The sequence below is a fragment of the Canis lupus genome, chromosome 3 (assembly GCF_011100685.1).
Source record: "Canis lupus familiaris isolate Mischka breed German Shepherd chromosome 3, alternate assembly UU_Cfam_GSD_1.0, whole genome shotgun sequence".
Lineage (NCBI taxonomy): Eukaryota > Metazoa > Chordata > Mammalia > Carnivora > Canidae > Canis > Canis lupus.
The window spans coordinates 63,316,390-63,338,508 of NC_049224.1; the positions used below are offsets into that span (position 1 = coordinate 63,316,390).

General features: G+C 43.6%; 1 protein-coding gene and 1 pseudogene across 1 annotated transcript in view; both read left to right on the forward strand.

Annotated features, from left to right (window-relative positions):
• FAM184B (family with sequence similarity 184 member B) overlaps positions 1-22,119 on the forward strand; it is a 131,561-nt gene that overhangs the window by 32,455 nt on the left and 76,987 nt on the right. The window lies entirely within an intron of this gene.
• Positions 7,777-8,567, forward strand: LOC102154705 (annotated as a pseudogene).

The window sequence follows — 22,119 nt, forward strand, 5'->3', positions numbered from 1 at the left end:
TTTAATTGGGAGTAGCTTTTAAAAATTGTGGTTCTGGGCAGCCCAGGTGGCTCAGCGGTTTAGTGCCGCCTTCAGCTCAGGGCGTGATCCCGGAGACCCAGGATCAAGTCCCACGTCGGGCTCCCTGCATGGAGCCTGCTTCTCCCTCTGCCTGTGTCTCTGCTTCTCTCTCTCTCTCCCTCTCTGTATCTCTCATAAATAAATAAAATCTTTAAAAAAAGAGAACTACTCATTTAAAAAAAAATGTGGTTCTTTGGATTTACCTTGACCATGTACTACTTTTATAATGAAAAACAAAATGATTTTTTAAATGATATTATTTATTTATTTATTCATGAGAGACACAGAGAGAGAGGCAGAGACATAGGCAGAGGGAGAAGCAAGCTCCCTGTGGGGAGCATGATGCAGCACTTGATCCCATGACCCAGGGATCATGACCTGAGCCAAAGGCAGACATTCAACCACTGAGCCACCCAGGCATCCGAAACAAAATGCTTTTTTAATACATTTTTTATACAAATGATTCAAATGTAAGAGACTAAGCTTTATCAAACGCAAGAGCAACTATGGGTCAACTCTGAGGACTGTCAGTGGACCAGAGGTTCTTGATCTCTTTTTCTGCCAGGGACAACCCTTTTGAGGGTATCCTCACTGAAAGTTGACTCTTTTGAGCCAGGTTAACCTTGGGGGACAGATAGGGTGACCAAAACCAATTAGATACTCCCTCCCGGCACTGTGAGATGCCCCAGAATGCCCACTGAGGGAATGAGAGCAGAGATCCTGCAACTTCACAGAGAGTTTTGTATGAGCACCATTCTAAGTTCTAGCACATGTGATGCCAGGAAAGAAAAATAGCCTTTACTACTTCTGACTCTTTCTCAACTCATTGCTGACTTTGTATTTTATCTAGATGAGAGAGCTGCTCTCTAAACTCCTGAAGTGACATTCTCTGTCTGTATCACAGATCTCTAAAATAAGGTCCAAACCAGTAACTGAGATAGAACCGGAGACACCTGAGTGGCTCAGTGGTTGAGCATCTGTCTTTGGCTCAGGACAGGATCCTGAGGTCATGGGATTGAGTACCGCATTGGGTTCCCTGCAGGAAGCCTGCTTCTCCCTCTGCCTATATCTTTGATTCTCTCTGTGCCTCTCATGAATAAATAAATAAAATCTTAAAAAAACAACAACAACAACTGAGGATCCACACTCTTTCCTGTGGTCTATTCCTCCATTGCTAACCAATTCCAGAATTCCTCAGCTCCCCAGCTGCTAATCTAAATATACTGGAAGTGGTTTCACCATATTACCACCTGGGGAACAAATTCTTGCTCACTTTTTATGACCTGCTGAAATGTCACCATGTATAAGAAATCACCTTGGTCCATCCCACCCCTCACCATGCAGAGTTAATGATACCATGTGGCTTCCCACAACTCACTTTAGGATCTCAGTAAATAATTCCTATAAAACTTAAGGAAAAAATGTAAATTTACTTTAACTTAGGTTTGTATTTCTGAGAATTTATTCTATAAACTACCAATAACAGAGTCACTAGGGAGCTTGGTTTTTAAAAAAGGGAGCTGGGGTGCCTGGGGGACTCAGTTGGTCAAATGTCTGGCTCTTGATTTCAGCTCAGGTTATGATCTCAGGGTCGTGGGATCAATTTCTGCATCAAGCTCTCTGCTCAGCATGGAGTATGTTTGTCCCTCTCCCTTTGCTCCTCCCTCCGCTCATGGTCTCTTTCTCTCTTCAAATAAATAAATAAAATCTTTAAAAATAAATAAATAAATAAATAAATAAATAAATAAATAAATAAATAAATTTAAAAAAGGGAGCACATTCCCAGGAGCCACCACCTTCCTCATGAGTGAAGCTCTCTATGGGTTGGGTTTAAAAATCTGCCATTTATAAGTTGCTTCTTCCATGCATTGAAGTATAAGAACTATTAGCTCAGGCAAAGTGATGGTTCAAGCCATGTGTAGAGTTTTCAGCCAGTCCCTAAACTCTTTGTAGCCGTTTGAAACATTGCCTAGAATTATTTACCTTTCCTGATAAGATATTATCAACAAGAAGGTTCTTTATAGTGATAAAAATTAAACATAGCGAGGATCAGAGGCCCAAATAGTTGTGGATTAGAGATCTAGTTGCCCAGCCCTCTTTCTCTTCTTTCATCAAACAGAGGTAACTCTCTAGAATCTCAACTTTCTAGAATCTTAAAAGCTATCAGGGATCCCAGAAATCCATTCTAATTCCCTTCGTGTTACAGAAGAGAAATAGAGCCTGGACATGAGTATCAGTTTGGATCCTCCAAAAAGTGAACACCAAGACCAATTTAGATGTGCAAGAGATTTAGTGGGAGAAATGTCTGAAGGGTAAAAAGAGAGGGAAAAGGAGTAGATAGGGAACCCCCACGTGTTGCAGGCCTGACACCTGTGAGAGGAGAGGGAAAGGGGCAGGATTGGGTGGGAGAACCAGCAGATTGCAGGATAGCTTTAAAAGGGTCTTCACCAGGCCAATACAGAGCTCCCGAAAAGACAAAACATTACGGAATTTGTGTTGGGCAGAAATAGCCCAGACTTGGCATCCCATTGGGCTTGATTGTTGGCTCAGAGCAGCTTGGGGGGGATCATTGTCTTGATGTGAATATCAGAGTGAATCCAAAAATGTGAAAGGTGGAAGCTGCCAAGTGACATCAGGTTCTCTGGAAGGAAGTTCTGAGAGGCAGACCCACATGGCTACACGGCATGTTCAATGTCACAGTGACAGGACAAGGACTACTCTCTGGTCTAGAATTCTTTCTAGATTATTCTACAAGGCATTATTCCTTCACTGTCTTACCCTGTCCCACACCCCCAACTGGTGGAGTTTTGAACTTGATCTTGTGGCTACTAGAACTAGATCTCAGTCCCCTGAGAGATGGAGAAGACAAGACTAGTCAGGTAAGGAAAGGAATGGGAGAGATGCAGAGGAGAATTAAGGTCTTTGCAGGAGAGAGTGAGGCTGACTAGAGTCATAGTGGATCTGTTTGTCTATCTGTCCAGTGTACCTTCCATTTCCCTCTTTTGGAAAATCCCTCTCCTTTTCCAAATGGCTCTGAAAGCGTCTCAGTCTTGATCCTGCATTTCCCATTCCAGCCATAGCATATGACCTAGGTGGGGGACCACGGGGGATCCTTTTCTGAACATTTGAACAATTCAAGCATTAGGAGAAAGAAATTCTCTTTCTGCTGGAATAGCAGAACTGTGAAAGCAGGAACTAGAGCAGTTGATGGCTGTCTTTCCTGTTATATGGGGAAAGCAGCTCTTCAGAAGGAAGATGAGCAGGAGCCAACATAGTTAAGGGGTGAATGGAGAGAGAGTATGCATGAATCAGGGTGCATTGGGTCCTAGTGTCAGTCCCCAAGGCCCTGCCTGGCTCCCACAGCAGTGCCTCCCTCTCTCAAAAGGTCTTTTCCAGACACATGGGTCAGTGTGTTGTTCCCTTTTACTTGGTGTAGTAGGCAGAATTGTAAGATGGCCCCAAATTCCTAGCCGCTGATATACACCCACCTTCTCCCAGTTATTTAGTCAATCATTAATCCAGGTTTTGCTGTGAAGGCATTTTGCAATGGTAATTAACTTCCCAAATAAACCAACCGTAAAGTAGGGAGATTATCTGGGTGAGCCTGACCTAATCACATGAGCCCTTAGAGCCAAGTCTAGAGATTAGAGAGAAATCAGAGAGATCTGAAATGTGAGAATAATTTAGTGAGGGAGATAGAAGGGCCATGTATTCAGGCCTGCGGTGGCTTCTGGGAGCTGAGAGCAGTCCCTGATGACAGTCCTACAACCTTAAGGAGCTGAGTGATGTCAACAACCTGAATTAGCTTGGAAACAAATTTCTCCCCAGTGCCTCCAGACAGGAACTCAGCTGGCCAGCACTTTGATTCAGCCCTAGAGACCCTAAGCAAGAATTCAGCCACTCCATACCTGGACTTCTGACATATAGACCTTATATAAAGTGGCTAAATCTGTGGTAATTTATCAAAAATAGAAAAGGAGTACAGTTGGATTAGTTTTACTTTCACCTGAAGAAGTCCTGACTAAACAGTGGGGAGACTATAGGCCCACTTTAACTACTCTATGAAGACTCTACAAGCTTCTGTTCTTCACTCTGCTCTTCTTGGGTTTGAATTTGCCACAATGGCATATGTTGCTGACTATCTAGTGGGATTAAAGAAGCCAAAAATACATTTTGATGGGGACAGTGGGAGCCCAGAATAGCTTATGATTCTGAAATGGCCTCGGGAAAAAGATCACTGAAGGAATGAAGAAGGTAGAATGGCAGGTGAAAGGCAGTGTCTGGAGCCCCCAAAGAAACAAATCCTGACTAATCCTGCTTCCACTGTTCTCAACACAGGAGCCAAGGTAATCATTATAAAAATGTACATCAGATCGTGTCACCATCCTCAAAACTCTTCAGGGCTTCCGTTGCCTAGGGGATAAAATCCCAGCTTCTTTGATGACCTGTGTGGCCTCCATGACCTGGCCCCAGCACCTCTCCCCTGCTGCACATGCTCCATAGCTCACTCTGCCCCAGCCATACCAGCTTCCTGATGATTATTTGCCCGCACACAACCTTGCACCTCTGCCAGGAGTGCTCTTCCCTTAGACACTGCACTGTTTGCTTTTCCTTTCATCACACCTTCTCTCAAATGTTACTTTCTCGGGAAGCCTTATTTCACCATGCTGTGTAAAATTTTAACTACAGTCCTCTAAAATCCCTTCCTTGCTTTATGCTTTTCTTTAGCAGTTATCACTAACAATTTTTTATTTTACTTATTTGACATATTTATTGTCTGATTCTCACACTAAAATGTTAGCTTTGTGCGCACAAGTGTTTGGGTGTGTTTCAAGTGTTTTGTACCCCCATTACTGAGAACTGTGCCTGGCATATAGAGGGTCCTCTATAAAATGTTTGCTAAACAATGGAATGAAAGGGTAATGTGTGCATAAGGAGAAATATACTTCATTTACTAATGATATTTTCTTTTTCCTTCAAAGACATTGGTAGTAGGTATATTTTTAAAGAAAAATAGTGAGTTGACTCTTTATTCCCTCCAGCTACAAAAATCCAGAACAGGGGACCATATGGTATTGTAGTTTGCTTTACATATGGGGCCAACAGTGAAGACTACTATGATGGAAAAAGAAATATGTGATACAAACATAACCCGCCGTGAAGCTTTATGAAACAAGTTACTTGGTAGCCTGGAGGTTGGATCCTGATGATAGTTATCTTTTATAAATATTAAATAAGTATAATCATGAAAACACTCATCTCTCCCAGCCATCTTCCAGCTGGGCAGCTGCCACTCTTCCTTGTCTACCTATTGTGACCCAAACAATGAGGCCATCCTGACAGCAGACTCTTCCAAAAGCAAGATTATGTGTTATTTCAAGAAGTGCAGAGTGTAAACAGCACTCAACTGGGTCTTAACAGCTACCGTGAAAAATCCCTGGCTATCCCCAAAGTATTCCCTGAATGATAAAAATCTTTATGTTTTACATATGTATGTACAATATTCAGTTTATATTATCTTTGTGGTGTGGGCCATTTAAAACATGCCCATTTATTTATGATTTGTCCGGTATTTCTCATGAACATCTCTTTTGTGCCAGACTCTGTGCAAGGTGGAGGAAATACAAATGTGAGCAAGACAGATGGACTTTTTATTTGCATTAGGCCCGGCTACATATAATAGAAAAACCCAAACAAATGAGAAGTTTATTCCTCTCTTACATGAAAGAGGACCAGAGATATAGTCACAGGTTGGGATGGAAGCTTCATGCTATAGGGAGCCATGCTTTTATATCTTTTTGCTCTGCCATGCCAGCTGCAAGCCTTCATCCTCAACATCACCTCATGGGTCAAGACAATTGTTGGTACTCCAGCAGTGGCAACCACTTTCCACACTGTTGGAAAGAGAGAGGTGACCATAGGTGCATCCCCTTCCATTTAAGAAGGATTTCTGGAAGCCCTGATAATACTCTTGGTAATATTTCATTTATTAAGCTAAGTAAAACATAGCCATGTGGCCATAACTATCTACAGAAAAATCTGGAAAATGGAGTTATTAGCAGGATACCAGCTAAAAATGAAGATTCTTGGGATAGGAAAATTGTCAAGCAGAGCACTGTGCCCTGGTTACCAGTGCCAAAGGAAGACTCCTACTACATGAGGGTAGCAAGGGTCATCATGATGCTAACCACCAGGCATAGAAGTCCAAACATTATGTCCATTGCATATTGGTATCAGAGTTGCTGGAAAACACACCGGGTGGAATGATGCTTCCCTCACATGGAGAGAGAGAAAGGTCTACTGCAGTCATGTGCATGCCTCCCTTTTGGCTCATGAATGCCCAGCAGCTGACACAGGGCAATTGCACAACTATAGAAGGACCCCTCCTCCCTTGTGGTGTCTGAAATACTGAAATCTGCGAGTGTGCCTACAGGCCATTGGTGCACACACTTAAGCAGAGCAAAGGAGCACACACTGAGCCTGAAAAGGAAAAAGACATTTCCACGCAAACCAATAAGCCTGGCACAGGCTGCGTGAGCTTTTCATCTCTAGGTAAGGAAGTGTTCCAGGCCAAGGCCCCCTGGTATGTAGTCGAGCAGAGTGGAAAGATTACGTGCACAGGACTGCATCTTCCAATAAAAATAGCCTCAGCCACAGAACATGATGCACTGTGATAGGGGCTGCAAAGGGACATGGACAGATCTTGTGGGGGCATATAGAAGGAAATGACACATTCTAATTTCTGTAAGAAAAGAAAGCGACGCAATAAGAGGACACATCTTTTTCCCTGTCTTCATACCAGAAGAGAACTGTCCTTGGGTTACGAGAGAGTAACTTACAGTGGCCAGGTAATGGCCTAGGGACTCTGTAGATATTTCTTGGGTGAATGAATGAATTCCTCATGGTGGCACTGGAGAAGCTTTTGGAAGGCAGGTGATATCACATCTTGAACTTCGTGTTGAGGGGGATTTCATGAGGGAGAGAATGGCAGGAAAGGCGTTCCAGGCAGAGGAAGAGGTGTGACTGAAAGTAGGAGGTTTGAAGGTATGTAGAATGGTAGAATATAGTGTGTAACCCAGTGTCACTGTATTTTGGGGTCTGAGGGGGAGGTGGCAGGATTTGATGCTGGGTGTATGGAGCCTCGACTGCCGTGATGAGAATCATTTGATCCAGTGGGCAGTGGGGAGCCCCAGGGGCAGTGCCGGGGCAGTGATTCAGTATGTGGTGTGGAGGGAAGCTGGAAGGGAAAGATGGAGCTGTGCGTGGGGACGCTCAGCTGGCATGATGGGGGCCTGAGGGCAGGACTAGGAGGAGGAACCAAAGGAGGAGGGATGGACGTGAGGGGGTCCCTGTGGGTAGCCTCTTCAGTCTTCAGTAACTCAGTGGATGTGTCCTGAGCAGAGGAGCAAAGGACCAAAGAGACTTCTGAATTCCTACCTATGTGACTGCATCAGGGCATCAAGAAGCGAGTTTGAGGGGCAGGCACCTGGGTGCCTCAGTGGCTTAAGTGTCTGCCTTCAGCTCAGGTCGTGATCTCAGAGTCCTGAGATAGAGCCCCAAGTCAGGCTTCCTGGTCAGCGAGGAGTCTGCTTCTCCCTCTTCCTCTGCCTCTCCCCCACACTTGTGCTTGCTCTTTCTCTCTCAAATAAATAAAATCTTAAAAAAAAAAAAAAAAAAGCAACTCTTTACTGCTAGTGCCTACTGCAGCCATCACTCATGGTCCCAAGAAGCATCTGAAGTGTGTAGCAGCTCCAAAGCATTGGATGCTGGATAAACTGACAGGTGTATTTGCCTTTTGCCCATCTACTGGTCCCCACAAGCTGAGAGGATGTCTCCCTCTCATCGTTTTCCTGAGGAACAGACTTAAGTATGTCCTAACAGGAGATGAAGTAAAGAAGATCTGTATGCAGCGTTTTATTAAGATTGATGTCAGAGTCTGAACTGATATAACCTACCCGGCTGGTTTTATGGATGTCATCAGCTTTGATGACTGGGGAGAATTTCCGTCTAATCTGTGACACCGAGGGTCACTTTGCTGTTCATTGGATTACACCTGAGGAGGCCAAGTATAAGTTGTGCAAAGTGAGAAAGATCCTTATGGGGATAAGAGGAATCCTTCATCTGGTGACTCATGATGCTCGCACCATCTGCTATCTTGGTCCCCTCATCAAGGTGAATGACATCATTCAGATGGATTGGAGACCGGAGAGATTACTGATTTCATCAAATTTGACACTGGTAATCTGTGTATAGTGACTGGAGGTGCTGACCTGTGAAGAATTGATGTGATCACAAACAGAGTGAGAGACATCCTGGTTCTTTTGATGTAGTTCATGTGAAAGAAGCCAATGGCAACAGCTTTGCCACTCAAATCTCCAACATTTTTGCCATTGGCAAAGGCAACAAACCATGGATTTTCCATCCCTGTGGAAAGGATATCTTCCTCACCATTGCTGAAGAAAGAGACAAGACACTGGTGGCCAAATAGCAGTGGGTAAAATGGTTGCTGGGTGATGGGATTGGAAGTCTTTCTACTTAATTAAAGATCATACAGTACAAAAAAAAAAGTAGCAGGTGGGGATTATCCAGGAGAAAAGGGTGATTTCACTGAGGGGCACGTGTGGTGAGGCCTGCATTACTCTCTGCTAGACTATCTTCTCCTAATTGTCTCACCATCCAGCCACTAGAATTCAACTCCATGAGAGTAGTAATCTCTGTATATTGTGTCCACTGATGTATCCCAAGAACCTAGAACAGTGCCTGGCACATAATAAATGCTCAATAAAGACAAACTATTGAATATCCGTGGGGATGTGTGGGTGTCAGAAATGGTGATCTTCTACTTTGGATAGAAGTGGAAAGTAAAGAGAGAGAATGTGGGGCAGCTGTCCTGGGGCACAGGGCTTGAGATTTCTCTGTTTGGAGAGAGGACTTCCACCCATCCTGGCAGGGGGAGGCAGAGAAATCAAATTAGGGAAGAGATTCACCAGAAATCAACACAGAAAAGGAAGCAACCTTAGAGTCAGTCCAGCCTGGGGGCGGGGAGGGGGTGTCAAATGGTGTGGATACTTGAATCCTAATACTACACAAGAAATTCAGACTGCCTGCCTTAATTTAGGGTATAGTGCCTTTGGCCTCAGGGCTTTCTGTAACAGTAGAAAGAACTAAGATTTTAGAGTCAGACAAGTTTGAGTTCATGGCCCATTTCTCTCCCTAACTGTGTGACCCATGGAAAATTATTTGTCCTCTTTGTTCCTTAGTACTCTTCTGTAAAAGGAGCATAGTATTACCTTCATAATTTTGTTAATACTACTATCATTACCATTATTAAATGAGGTGATGTCAAGTACTGATATTTATGTAGGCACCGTTCCTGATGTAAAATTAAGCACTGAAAATGTCAATTCTGGTGATGATGAAGAGGAGGAAGATGGACATCCAAGGACCTACGTATTAGCTGTTGTTAGACAGATGTCCTTAACTTTTCTCCCACTCGTATCTCTGCACAAGTCTGTGTGGCAGTCATTCTTTTTTTTACTAATTGGCCTTTTCCATGTGATGGAGAACAAGGCCACAGGTCATTCTGAATTCACATCCTTCCAACCCTCAGACCCAACAGAGGAGGGAGAGATTCTCTCCCACCACAATGGATAAAATCCCAGGAAGGGCCTTGCTTGCCATTGTTTGGATCACATGCCCATCCTGTGCCAATCACTTTGATCAGAGGGATGGAGATCTAACATCAACTCAGCTGAGAATACCTACTCACCCCTCTGGCAGAGAGTCTACCACAGATAGTGTGGGGGGCATTATGTTTTCTGGGAAAATAGATAAAGTGGCCACCGCGCTATATCCAACCACTGTCATTTTTGTACCACTTCATGACTAATTGTTTACATATTTGTTGCTAAATGGTAGGTTGCCATGGCAGGGACCATGGCTTCTGTATCTTTGCATCCCTTCACCCCTAGCACAGCTCTTGATGAAAGAAGAGTTCTATAAATGCAGATTATTGATCTGGAGTTGGCTAGATCAGAGAGTAACAGGCTTTGTAGGTAATGCCCGATAGCTAGAGGTGGAGTTTCCAGAGTCAGTCCTATGGGCTCCACCTTTAAGGTGTTCTGAGACCCCTGATCCTTCTCATGAGGGACTTTAAGGTTAGGTGGAAGGAACACTGAACATCAAGAGATAAAGCCAGTTGTGACTCTTCCACATTAACTGTGTGACTGTGTAGAAATCAGTAGACTCTGGGGGCCGTTCTTGCCTTATTTATGAAATGAGGAAGATGGTCTGGGTGATATCTTGCTTACAATCTTAAAATTCTGTGAATATATTCACCTTTCTTTTTGGCATTTATGGAGTCCTTTTGAACCTCTGTTGTACATGGGAGTGATGTCACAACCAGGTATCATTTTTTTAAAGGTCATTGTGTCTATGTGGCACAACTTAGAAATTTGACGGGAACCTTTTCAATTTTATCTGAAGACTCAATTTAGAAAAAAGGAATATTGGACTGACAAGGGACAAGCTCTAGATTCATCTCTGCCCTAATGAGATGAAGATTGCAAGCAACATTGCTTAAACTCTCTGAGCCTTGCTTCCTAATCTGTACAGAAGACAGCTGGTATAGATTCAGTGAAAGGCAAGAGCTCACTTTTAACTTCCTGAGGCACTGGCAAACAGCTTGTCTCCCCTTTTTCCATTTATTTATTTATAAGATTTATTTAAAATTTGTTTTAGAGGGGGAGGGGCAGAGGGAAAGGAGAGAGAATCTCAAGCAGGGTACATGCTCAGCAGGGAGCCCAACATGGGGCTTGATCTCACAATGCTGAGATCATGACCTGAACAGAAATCAAGAGTCGGACACTCAACTGACTGAGCCACCCAGGCACCCTATAAAACATAAAGATTTTAAAGGGGAGTTTCACATATTTTTACTGGACAAGAAGAATCAGAACAAAACATCCTAGGAAAGCATTATTCCATAACCCCCGGGCCTTTCTTTCTCTTTTAAAAGCAAAGAAAGGACTTTCAGGAGTATGTAATAAATACATTTTTTGCCCTCTAATGCTGACAGACTTTAAGATTGGCTCAGGGAACTCAACCAAGAGAAGGAAGACTGTCACCATCAGTGAAAGTAGAGATGATTTTATACTTAACTTTATTCTCAGAACCCACCTTGGCAACCTCCCAGATGTTCACCCACAGAATGTTCTATTAGTAGTTTTTTTTTTTTTGTAACCTCACAGACAGCTGTCAGATTTGAACTGAGTGAAAAGAGTGCTGGATTCAGGGTCTGACTCATATTAGGCTCTCACTAAATGTTTACTAAAGAATAATTTCTACTCTTTTCTTTTTTAAAAAAACTTATTTATTCTAGAGAAAGAGAGAGAGTGAGTGGGGGGAGGAGCAGAGAGGGAAAGAGAGAGGGGGGGAAAGAATTGCAAGCAGACTCCCCACTGAGTGTAGAACCCATCATGGGATTTGATCTCAAGACCTTGAGATCATGACCTGAGCCAAAACCAAGAGGCTGATGCTTAACTGACTGAGCCACCCAGGAGCCCCTCTGTTATTTTCCAGCTTTATTATCTGAGTGAGTAAAATCGCATTTTTTCACCAGTGACTTGGAGATAATAATTGTGTGCCTCTCTTCCAAGGCAGCTTTGCATAATTTCACTTAGCATATATCACATCTGAAGGTGTCCCCTCTTTGTCACATGGAGTTCTTCATTCACTTTTCTCTCACTCACTCATTCATTCCTTTACCTTCTGTCGAATTCTGGACGAGGAATTCTGCTAGATGGTAAGGATACAGTACTTTGTAACAGTCCCTGCTAGTTTACTTCAGCAGCATCTCACTGAGGACCTACTGTGTGCCTGCTAGTTGCCTGGACCATGGTTTGGCACCCAGACGCAAAGGTGAATAAGTTGTGAGTGTCCCCCATAGACCATGCCCAATCCTCAGGGACACTGGGACAGAAAAAGGTTGAGAGCCACTACTGTGGGTAATAAAGAGCCCCCAAAGATTATTAAGTCGAATTGTCATGTAGTCAGCTTTTAGATTTAGAACACTCTGGTGAGTAAGGGATAAAGAGGAGAGTGGCTTGGGGGAAATTATTCTGGAAATGTAGAAACACTACAGAGAGCAAGTTTGCCCTCAAGTTTACAAAAGCCAAATGCTCTTGCTATTGTTGTTGCATTTGTTTCCAGAAGAGGTTTATGCAAAGTTGACCTCAAGAGTTCATCTCTGAAAGCAGAGAGGGGCTACACCCAACATGGTAGCCATTATTTGTCTGTGACCTGTGGTTCCCTGTCGCCTGGATGGAAAAGGTTTTCACACCTCATTACACCCACAGCAGCAACAAGGGTCTCTTAAATTCTTCTCCTCTGTGGAACTAGGGACCGAAATGGAAAAGACAACACATTTATCGTTGGGCTGTTCAGACCAAAATAGACCAGCCGGGTGGAGGCAGCAAAGTCGAAATCAGATCCCTTGGGGGGAGGCCTCAGAACTTGATTTCTTCCTTGTCAGGATCTATTTCTCTTTCTTGGGCTTGTGTCTCAGGCCCAGACACCGATGCAGAGCAGTTCGGTGGTCTATCCCTGCCCTCAAATAAAAGAAAAACAACTAGATTTTTTTTCTGATTATAATTGAAGTACACACTCATCATAGAAAAAAATAGAGAATGCACAAAAACAAATAAAAGAGAAAAAAGAAGAAAAATTGATTGCCCTTCATTTTTTATCATCCAGAGATAACCCTGGTCATATTTTGGTATATTATTGACTCTTTTCTTTGTTGGTGTGTGTGTGTGTGTGTGTGTGAGTATGTGTGTGATTTTAAAACACCATCTTGCAGGGCACCTGAGTAGCTCAGTGGGTTGAGTGCCTGACTCAGGTTTCAACTCAGGTCTTGATCTCAGGGTCCTGGCATTGAGCCCCCACATCGGGCTCCATGCTCAGTGTGGAGTCTGCTTGAGGATTCTCTCTCTCCCTCTCGCCCTGCTCGCTTTCTCTCTCTTTCTCTCTAAAATAAATAAATATTTAAAAAAGAAAGATAAAACACCATCTTGCATCTTCAATTTTATATCTTTAATTTTAATTTAATCTACTCTAACTTTTTGAGGCCCCTGCTGTGGTGAGTGGTCACAGACTCTGTTTTCTCTGATAACACAAGCCAGAAACAGAAACAAAAGATGGTCTGGCCTGTGGGCTTGACCCAGTATGGCTCCTCCATTTCTTATGTCTGGGTCAAGTGAGCAGTGTCTACCCATCATCCCAACTGAGAGTCGAACAGAGCATCTGGCACAACTCTTTGCTTCGGTGCTCAAGGCTCATGTGATCAAAGCACAGAAAGTCAGCTGTGGCTGGGAAGACAATTTGCAAAGGTGACCCGAGTATCATAAATGGATCTTTGGGTTTTGTTAAGGTGTTATATGAACAAGAATATTTAGCTAGAAACATGTCATTTGCTGAAGATTATGCAGAAGGTACAATAAATGGATTGGAAAATGCTTAGAGATTTTTTTCCCCCTGGAGAACAGTGGAGAAAATAAAGTCATTTAGAATGGGAATTCAATATATTTATCTTCCATGCTGTGGGGTTTACTTTTAAAAGTTGCTTTGTGAACTGGAAAGTGCTATGTAAAAATAATATTAGCATTCATTGTTAGATCATTTGTGTGGAGCGAATGGATATGTGTGTCTATATAGACATACGCACAAAGCCTGCTTTCAGAATTTAAATTTATAAAATCGTAATCAAAACACGTAAACTTGAAGAGCTGCTATTTCTGCTTTTGAGCTCACGCAATTTTATTTGCGTGCATTGTTATAGATTTTGATGCCCCAATTTGGCTCTCATTCTGTTATAGTATTTCCTGTGGGCGATCTTAAGATTTCTTTGTATTAGTTTTATCCTGAAAAAAGTATCACTAACACAAATGTGTATCCATCGAGCAGATTGGCTAACCAAGGGAGCTGTCCGGAGTCTTTGCTTTCCAAAAAGCTGAAGCAAGTCATTTGCAAGATTTGCAAGACAAGGCGGTCCCTTTTCAGATCCCAAGTCTTTTGCAACCAGTGTAGCTCCCAGGAAGGCAGGCAGGCCTACATCTGTGGGAGCACTAGCCTGAGCCAGGAAGAGGAGGGGCTCTAAATAAAAACCTTCAGAGGGACGGCCCTCACTTTTCAGCTCTCAGTCTAAATTGATTTGGAAGACAGTGGGCCTCAATGATTCAGAAGCCAAAGCCTCACAGCCCAGCCATGTGCAGCTAGGTACCTGGCAATGGCTCCTTGATGGGTAATGGTGAGATTTTAAACTTTAAACTAGCATCAAGGACTCCAACTAGAAACCCACCCCAAACTCATTTGCCTGCAGGAGCCCAGCCTTGCTTGGGACCTATTCCATTCTGTTTCCAAGGCAGCAACCACATGACCTCTGTTCTTCCTGGGCATGTCAGCACCTAAATTCAGGTCTTCCTTCTTAAGATCTGGCTAGTCCTCTATTCTGACTTGGTGCCAGGAATCTGGGGCTCCCCTGAGTGTGCAGACATTTGAGTCAGGAACAGCGGCCATAGACTTTCCATGTTCTGGCATTCCAGGATGCTATGTTTCTGAGGTGGGGTGGCGTGGACACCCCGTCAGTCATGCAAGCTGGAGAACGCTCTGAACTCTTATCCCTCCTCCCCACTCTATGTGCAGAGAGTCACTGGGCCTACCACTATTCCTGGTACTTCTTCCCCTCCCCAGTTCTAGTTCCAGCTTTTGCGACCCCCTGTCCTCCTCCCCAGCTTGTCCTTTTGATTCCTGCAGTCCTCTCTCTGCTCCCATCAGGACTCTACTCTTGAAGCCAGGGCAGTGGTCCCCAAACTTATGAAATGTAGTGTATTAGTCAGGGTTCTCCAGAGAAACATATATATGAACGAACATATATATGGGTAATTTCCTGTAAGGAATTGGTTTACATGATTATGGAAGCTGAGAAGTGCCCTGATCTCCCATCTGCAAGCGGGAGACCCATGAGAGCTGGGGCTGTAGGTTTCAGTACTAAATTCGCAGGCCTGAGAAGCCAGAGAACCAGTGGTGTACAACCTGGTCCAAAGGCAGAAGTCTGATTCCATCTCAAGCGGTCTTAGTAGATTCTTTCTCTCCACCCCCTTTGTGTGTTGTTTTGTGTTTTATTCCTCATATTCCAAAGGGAGAATCTTCTGAGAAAAGCTTCCCGCAAGACACATAAACTGTAGTTCCCCGAAGCAAGCACACATCTGCTTTCAGGGTCTGAGGACTCAGCAACTGAATGTGCAAAGCCCTGCACCCCCCACCTCACCCTATTCCCCCATGGCACCCCACGACCTACACACCAAGCTTTCTGGGGCAAGGCCCTATGGGAATCTGGGTGATCACCATGTGTTGTGCAGACAAGACAGTCTCGACTCCTTGACGTGGATGCTGGACCCTTGAGGATCCAAGCCCTGCCTGCCTGTCCGGCATCGTGTCACTCTGTCCTCCCCTTTCTGCTAACGCCCCTCCCCATGAGGGCTCCCCTTGCCTGTCCCCTCCCAATCTACTCTGTGTCACCCTTTGTGCTCCTCCTGTTCCCAGAACCCCCCACCTGTATTTTCCTTAGCCCTTTATGATCACTTGACTGACAACCCTTCACCTTTTTAAACTTAACACAAGAATCCTCTGTGCTCATGCCTTTCTGCTAGGATAAAGAGAGATGTCCTTCATTCAACAAATATTTACAGAGTCCTTTGCACATGTCAGGCACTGTTCTGGGATGTAGTAGTGGACTTGACAGACAGAAATCCCTGTTTTCAATTCATTTTCTAGAGAGGGAGACAAATAAGCAAATAAAAAAAATTAACGTGTTAAATATATATTATATCAGATGAAGGTGACATGGAGAAAAATAAAGCAGGAAAAGATACGGGCATGGATTTGGAGTAATCAGGACAGGTGTCGCTGATAAGGTGGTGGATGAGCAGGAGCCCAAAGCCATAGATGTCTGATGGGAGAAGGCTAATCCTCAAAAGGCCACGATGTATGCGGAGATACAGAGCAAATGTATTTGGCATGAGTGAGTCATGGCAAGGATTTCAGTGCAGTGGAAGTGGGCTGATCTAGAAAGAGGATGAAGTAAGCTCAGGAAGATCATGGGGAGCCAGGTCTTGTAACCCTCTTTTGCCTATTGTAAGGCCCTGACTTTTCCTGAGTGTTTGCTGGAGAGTTAGGGGAGGGTTTTGAGGGACATGATTTGGCTGACGTTTAGCCGACTGTAGGGGAAAGGTGGAAGCAAGGGTTGGGAGGCCATTGTAGTGGTTTAGATGGGAGGTGCTCATGACTCAGGTTAAGGGGAGGATGAGATGGTGAGAAGTGAACAGATTTAGGATTAGCTGAGGATATGGGATGTGAGACACATATTTGAACCAAGGATGACTCCAAAATTTTTAAACTATTTTTTATTGTTGTAAAATATAAATAACATAAAATTTATCATTTTTAAATGTACAGTTCAGTGGCATTTAAGTACATTCACATTGGGGTGTCTGGGTGGCTCAGTCGGTTGGGCTTCTGCCTTTGGCTCAGATCATGATCCCAGGGTCCTGGGATTGAGCACCGCATGGGAGGTCTGTTGCTCCCCTGCTTGTACTCTTGCTCTCTCTGTCAAATGAATAAATAAAATTAAAAAAAAATAAGTAGATTCACATTGTGCAACCATTACCACTATCTCTAGAACTTTTTTATCTTCCTAAACTGAAACTTTATACCTTTTATTTATTTTTTAAAGATTTTATTTATTTTTTCATGAGAGACACAGAAAGACCTCTACACCGCTACATGTTGAGTTAGGCAGGGACATAGGCAGAGAGAAAAGCAGGCTCCATGCAGGGAGCCTGATGTGGGACTTGATCCTGGGACTCCAGGATCACGCCCTGAGCCAAAGGCAGATGCTCAACTGCTGAGCCACCCAGGCATCCCTCTCATTGTAGTTTTGATTTGCATTTCCCTAATGATCAGTGAAGTTGTGTTGAATGTCTTTTCATGCACTTGTTGGTCAACTCCAAAATTTGACCTAAGCAAATGGAAGAAGGGGGTTGGAGAAAATTGAGGGAAGAGCAGGTTTTGAGGAGGAAAATCCAGAATTCAATTTGAGATTTATGTTAGATATCCAAGTGGAGATATTGGTAAGCGATGGGACACCTGAGTCTAACATTCAGCTAATGGGCCCAGCCTAGACATACAAATTTGGGAATCATTAGCAAATAAGCATGCAAAGAGTAATGAGGTTGGATAAGATTCCAAGGGAATGTTTGTAGAGAAGAGAGAGTCTGAGAACTCTATTTGAAGGATGAGATATAAAGAGAAACTAGCCAGATGAGGAGCAGCCAGTGGTCAGGAAGAGGGTGATGTATTCTGGAAGCCAACTGAAGACTGTTCTGAGGAGGAGGGAGTGATTTCTTATAACAAAAGCTACTGAAAAGTGAACATAGGAGACTAAGAATCGTCTGTTGTTTAGCAACTTGGAAACCATTGGTGAAACGGTGTTGTTTTTGTGGGTTGGTCAGGTTGAAAGCCTGATTGGAGAGGGTTCAAGAGAGAAGAGGATGTGGGGAATTAGTGACAACACATATAAAGAAAGCACTTGAGAAGTCTTTATAAAGGGGTGCAGAAAAATGAGATTAAGAAGGATTTTTGTTAATGATAAAAATCAGCACATTTATACTATACATTGATAGGACTGACTCATTAATGATGGTGCCAGAAAGAAGGAGGAGAGTTACTGGAGCAGTGTGATCCTTGCTTCCAGTGCCTTTCCCTGAGCCCCTGCAGCCTGCTAGCAAAGCACCTCAGATACTTCTAAATGTACTAGTTGGCTTACTTCTCTCCCTCTCTTTGTATTTTTCAGCAATAATGCTGTGTTATAAACAACCCTAAAATCTCTGTGGCCTACAACAACTGATTTATTTCATTTCAGATTGGCTGCTGTTCAGCGACTCTCTGCCGGGCTTGACTGAGCCAGGAGAGGGCCAGGCTTTGAGTTGGGGTCTGGACTATTCCACGTGTCTCTCATTCTGGAACTGTGGCTGCCCTGCACGTACTCTTCTAGTGGCAGAGTGTAGAAGCACAAGAGGGGAAGCAAAAACACAAACACCTTTAAAGCCTCTGTTTGCAACAAGTCCACTCAAATTCTATCAAAGCAAGCTATAAGCCAGTCCCAGCAGGGAAGAAAAGTAAATGAGGTCCACAGACTGGGCAGGCCATGACCAGGAAGGGGAGGGAAGGGGGAAAAATGGACAAATAATACAATCCACCATATCTGATATAAGTTCCTAAACAGAACAATTTTGTTTCTTCTGTTTCTCCAGTGCTCAGCACCATGTCTGGTAAATTCTCCAAAATGAAGTAAATGCAAAAAATCTTGAAAGGCGAATATTACCAGCTCTTTTCTAACTACGGTTATGATTCTGTTTCTTTTAATATGGGATCCAGAAGGATTTGGGTTTACATCCTAGCACCCTCGCTTTTTAGCTCAATGACTTTTGGCAGCAATATAAATAATAAAAATTAATAACAGCATTTCTTGAGTGTTTACCGTGTGCTAAGAATGCTGCTAGGGTTTTGGTTTATTATGTCATTTTAATGTTCAGGCAAATCTATGAGGTATTGTTTTCTCCATGTCATAGGTGAGGTGACTGAGAATCAGAGAGGTTCAATCACATCCTTGAGGTCACAGAGCTAGAAAGAGATGGAGCTAGAACCCAGCCTAGTAGGCTGTATAGCCTCCTTGCGAGCACCATGCTATGTCACCTCTACATGTTGAGTTAGGCCACCCAGGGTCAATTTCCTCATCTTAGAATAGGGATAAGCATGAGAATGTTCACTTTGTAGAATCATTAGAAGATTAATTGAAAAGCCCTATGTCAATTACCCGGCCCAGTGAAGCTTACACTCTGGGCACTCAATAAATATTCTTTCTTTTCTTCCTTTTTTATTTCACTTCTGACTCCCGCTGCCAGACTTGATGGATAACTTTTCTTCAAGATCTCATGCACATAATACATCAATTATAACTTTGTTAAACCTACAATTCTCAACCTCTAAGACCCCCACAGGCCATCTGCTGAAATTTTCTCTGAAATCAGACCATTAGCAGTGGATTTCTAAAGCCCTTGCGAAGACTTTCAAACTGGCTCAGTATTTCTCTTGGCTGTTGAATTATTCACATCCCCTGATGGATTCTGAAGTCGGCCTCCTACTGAGGAGGTGGATTTATAAGTGAAGCTCGGGCCAGTCCTTTGATGTTTCAGTTGAGTAGGTGGTAAGTGAAAGAAAGCAAAGCACCAAGCCCAGAGAAAGGGTGTGTCTGTGCCAGTTGTGCTCCACAATTGTAGTCATAGAGGGCGGGAGGAGCAGATTGTATGTCAAAAAAAAAAAAAAAAAAAAAAGAGGATGCTTCTTTCTGAGGGCAGAGCGTGAGAAGAGAGGAAGAAGAAACATTTAATGAGTACCTACTATGTGCCAGACACCTCAGAGATGTAATCCTATTAGATCCTTAAAAAAAAAAAAAAAGGTCTATTTTAAAGGCAAGAAACTGAGGATCTGAAAAGTTAAGTAACTTGAGCAATTTTAAAAAGATAAGAATCAGAAAGTATATATATCAAACGGAATTAAGTTTGTCTGAGAGTGACAGAAAACCCAAATGCAGTCCAATTGGAATCAATCCAGGGCTGGCAAGGCCTTCCTTGGCATTGGAGACCCCGGCTCCTCTAACCTCATTGTCGTACCAGCCTTTGTCCCTGGCATCCACTACATGGAACTGCTCAGGAATAGAGGGGATTTATCCTGGAAGAAAGGAATGACACGTCTACTTATATCCAGCTGGGCAAAACTTGGTCACATGGCTGCTCAGAGCTGGAAGGGAAGCTGAGAGATGGGGCGTACTGCCCATGGAAAAATTAGGGCTTCTATTTTTAAGGATGAAGGAGAGAAACAGATACTGGGTACACCAGCAATCTCTGTTGCAAGGAAGGTAAATCTAGGTCCCTGTCACTCCAGCGAACCCATTGCTCCTACCGTATCACCTTCCTTAAGAGAAATGCCATTGCCACAGAGACTTCTTTCTGGCCTAAAGTGCCCTATGGACAACCATGATAGGAACAGCTGGGTCTCATCGAGTGCTTACTGGTATAGGAAGCAAAGGCAAAAGAAAAATGAAATTTCCTTACTACCTACAGCTCTCTGACAAGTCCTTGAAACAGGCAGAGTGACATTCCTCTAGGAAATCAGCTGCCTTGATGTTAATACTTTGCTAAGGGCAAAAGGCAATCTCGGGATCCTGTAAATCTACTTTAACATATAAAAATTCCTTTGGAAACTTCCTTTATTTCTACCTCCCGAGATACTTGTTGGCAGTCATCTCCCAAGCAGAAGACCCTGATATATATCTGAAGGGTCTCATGACTAGGGTTTCATTAGACAGTAATAAATGACCTTTTCCTAACAATAACTGGCCCCCCTCAAGGGAAATCCCTTAGGTTTCCCCCTGGAAACCTTGCTTCCAAAATTTCTTTTTTTTTTTTTTAAGGTTTTATTTATTCATGAGAGAGAGAGAGAGGCAGAGACACAGGCAGAGGGAGAAGCAGGCTCCATGCAAGGAGCCTGATGTGGGACTCAAACCCGAGAATCCGGGATCACGCCCTGAGCCAAAGGCAGATGCTCAACCACTTAGCCGCTCAGGCATCCCTCCAAAATTTCTTAGAGACTAATGCTATCCCTAACCTCCCCCAACTTGAAAGTATATAATGGGCCACTCCTCATGACCCCAGGGCAGCTCTTTCTGCCCAGGGGTCCTATCCCCATGTTTAAATAAAACCACCTTTTTGCACCAAACACGTCTCAAGAATTTTCTTGGCCATCAGCCCCAAACCCCAACATCTTTCCTGCATCAGTTACTGTGAGCCAGGCACCATGCAACATACCGTATGGCAGTATCTTATTTAATTCTTCAATAACCTATAAAGCAGGAACTTTATTCCACCCCGCCCCCTTTTACAAAGGAGGAAACAGACCCAGCAAGATAGCACGTTCAAGGTCAGACCGCTAGCAAATATCATCTGGTTCCATACATCAAATGACAAACAGGATCTGCACTGCAAGAAAGACTCCAAGCCTAGCCTTTTCATTGTTATCTCTGCTTCCTGTGTGTTCCCACTTCCAGGGCCTCTGCTCCTGCAGGTCTCCTTTCCCGAACCCTATTCTTTCAATCTCTCACCGCCCCTTACAAAGTCCTCCTTCTATTTACCAGTAAACACTCTGAGAATTCACATCAGGCCAGGCATTGTACTAGGTGCTTGGGACCCTGTAATATAGAAAGGGTCCTGCTGATGGTCCCTGACGTCCCTACTCTGATGAAGCTCACATGTGACTTGAACACTGAGCACCTAAGTGTCCATGATGTGACATGAAAGGGCCATAACAATCAAGTGGTGCACAGTGCCCTGGGAGAAAGGTGAATGAGATGTCTCTACTGTCTATAGGGAGCTAAAGGACGCTTTATACAGAAGGAGAAATTCCTTATGCTTTTTTTCCAATAGTTTCAAATAAAACATTTATTTGTCTTGTATCCTTTCCTTTCTTTTAAATTCTTCTCGTGTGCCTTTCTCTAGTGCCTCCCACTCCCACTTACTTTGATCCTCTTTGTCCATCTATCTTACTTCCCTTCACAAGTGGCTTTGGGGAAGAATGGCTCCTGTCCATCACCTCCCCTTCTGGGCCTTCCATTCTCTCTTTAACTGCACCACTCTGCTTCTGCCCCAACACTGCACTAAATACTGCCAAATACTCTGGCTTTTTCCCAGCTCATGATTAATAATCCAAGTCTTTTTTTCCTCTGGATGGCAGGTACATTAATCACACAGTTATTGTGTATCTGGTATTTCTGTGCATTATCTTATGTAGCTCTCAGGATAGCCCTAGGAGGTTGATGCTTTTGTTAACGTCATTTTGCTGTTAAGAAATTGAGCTCTGGAGAGGTTGATTACCTGCCCAAGATCACCA